The sequence below is a fragment of the Babylonia areolata genome, chromosome 31, assembly GCF_041734735.1.
Source record: "Babylonia areolata isolate BAREFJ2019XMU chromosome 31, ASM4173473v1, whole genome shotgun sequence".
Classification (NCBI taxonomy): domain Eukaryota; kingdom Metazoa; phylum Mollusca; class Gastropoda; order Neogastropoda; family Buccinidae; genus Babylonia; species Babylonia areolata.
The window spans coordinates 29,761,981-29,764,480 of record NC_134906.1 but is presented as its reverse complement, the minus strand read 5'-3'; the positions used below and the strand labels follow the sequence as shown (position 1 = coordinate 29,764,480).

Sequence of the window (2,500 nt, the reverse complement as noted above, 5' to 3'; positions counted from 1 at the left end):
GCGTGCGTGCGCGCGCGCGCGCGTGTGTGTGTGTGTGTGTGTGTGTGTGTGTGTCTATGTCTGTGTGTCTGTGTGTGCTTTGATTGTATATATATAAAAAAGATTGGTGTATGTGGCAGAACGAAAGCCCCGCTGGTCATGATGAGCTGTGACGGGCGCAATAGCTGAGTGGTTAAAGCTTTGGACTGTCAGTCTGAGGGTCCCGGGTTCGAATCACGGTGACGGCGCCTGGTGGGTAAAGGGTGGAGATTTTTACGATCTCCCAGGTCAACATATGTGCAGACCTGCTAGTGCCTGAACCCCTTTCGTGTGTATATGCAAGCAGAAGATCAAATACGCACGTTAAAGATCCTGTAATCCATGTCAGCGTTCGGTGGGTTATGGAAACAAGAACATACCCAGCACGCACACCCCCGAAAACGGAGTATGGCTGCCTACATGGCGGGGTAAAAACGGTCATACACGTAAAAGCCCACTCGCGTGCATGCAAGTGAACGCAGAAGAAGAAGAAGAAATGATGAGCTGTGCTCATGACGAGGACTGTGTACACTTCTTCATGTCGGAAAGTCAGCAACATTCCACGATGGCTCCGCACTGACAAGTTTCCGTTCCAGTTTCTCAAGGAGGCGGCACTGTGTTCGGACAAATCCATATACACTACACCACATCTGCCAGGCAGATGCCTGACCAGCAGCGTAACCCATCGCGCTTAGTCAGGCCTGGAGTACATGCTGATATATTTGTGTACCTATCAGAGTGGATTTCTTCCACACTGTTTTGCCAGAGGACAGCACTTCTGTTCCGAAGGGTGTTTACAGCGCGCCGAGTGCCTGCTGTACACGGGACCTCGGTTTATCGTCTCATCCGAATGACTAGATGCTCAGTTTGATTTTCCAGTCAAACGTGAGAGGAAGGGCGAGAGCGGGATTCGAACCCACACCCTCACGGACTGTCTGTATTGACAGATGAGCGTCTTAACGTTTCTGCCACCTTCCTCCTGGAGAAATCTTTGCAGCCCAAGTTTGACTGGAAACTCATCCTGAACGTCCAGTCAATCGGATGAGACGATAAACCGAGGTCCCGTGTGCAGCACGCACTTGGCGCACTGAAAAAGAACCCATGGCAACGTGAAGTGCTATCCTCTGACAAAATTCTGCAGAGAAACCCCACTCACATAGCTACACAAATATACACACAAGCACTCAAGGCCTGACTAAGCGCGTTGGGTTATGCTGCTGGTCAGGCATCTTTCATTGTACATGTGGTGTAGCGTATATGGGTTTGCCCGAACGCAGTGACGCCTCCTTGAGAAACTGAAACTCTGGTGACCTGTGACTGTAGGGGCGGAGTGAGGCTATCGTGTCTAAGTGAATGTAGGGGCAGAGTGAGGCTATCGTGTCTCAGTGAATGTAGGGGCAGAGTGAGGCTATCGTGTCTCAGTGAATGTAGGGGCAGAGTGAGGCTATCGTGTCTGAGTGACTGTTGGGGCAGAGTGAGGCTATCGTGTCTCAGTGAATGTTGGGGCGGAGTGAGGCTATGGTGTCTCAGTGAATGTAGGGGCAGAGTGAGGCTATCGTGTCTCAGTGAATGTAGGGGCAGAGTGAGGCTATCGTGTCTCAGTGAATGTAGGGGCAGAGTGAGGCTATCGTGTCTCAGTGAATGTAGGGGCAGAGTGAGGCTATGGTGTCTCAGTGAATGTGGGGGCAGAGTGAGGCTATGGTGTCTTAGTGACTGTTGGGGCAGAGTGAGGCTATGGTGTCTCAGTGAATGTAGGGGCAGAGTGAGGCTATGGTGTCTCAGTGAATGTAGGGGCAGAGTGAGGCTATGGTGTCTCAGTGAATGTAGGGGCAGAGTGAGGCTATCGTGTCTTAGTGAATGTGGGGGCGGGGTGAGGCTATCGTGTCCTAGTGAATGTAGGGGCAGAGTGAGGCTATCGTGTCTTAGTGAATGTGGGGGCGGGGTGAGGCTATCGTGTCTAAGTGAATGTGGGGGCGGAGTGAGGCTATCGTGTCTAAGTGACTGTAGGGGCAGAGTGAGGCTATCGTGTCTAAGTGAATGTAGGGGCAGAGTGAGGCTATCGTGTCTCAGTGAATGTGGGGGCGGGGTGAGGCTATGGTGTCTGAGTGACTGTAGGGGCAGAGTGAGGCTATGGTGTCTGAGTGACTGTAGGGGCAGAGTGAGGCTATGGTGTCTGAGTGACTGTAGGGGCAGAGTGAGGCTATGGTGTCTGAGTGACTGTAGGGGCAGAGTGAGGCTATGGTGTCTGAGTGAATGTAGGGGCAGAGTGAGGCTATCGTGTCTAAGTGAATGTGGGGGCAGAGTGAGGCTATCGTGTCTAAGTGAATGTAGGGGCAGAGTGAGGCTATGGTGTCTGAGTGAATGTAGGGGCAGAGTGAGGCTATGGTGTCTGAGTGAATGTGGGGGCGGAGTGAGGCTATGGTGTCTAAGTGAATATAGGGGCAGAGTGAGGCTATGGTGTCTGAGTGAATGTGGGGGCGGA

The 2,500-nt window shown here is 52.3% G+C and overlaps 1 protein-coding gene across 1 annotated transcript in view; it reads left to right on the top strand.

The window, feature by feature from the left end:
* LOC143276079 (uncharacterized) overlaps window positions 1–2,500 on the top strand; it is a 42,195-nt gene that overhangs the window by 17,014 nt on the left and 22,681 nt on the right. The window lies entirely within an intron of this gene.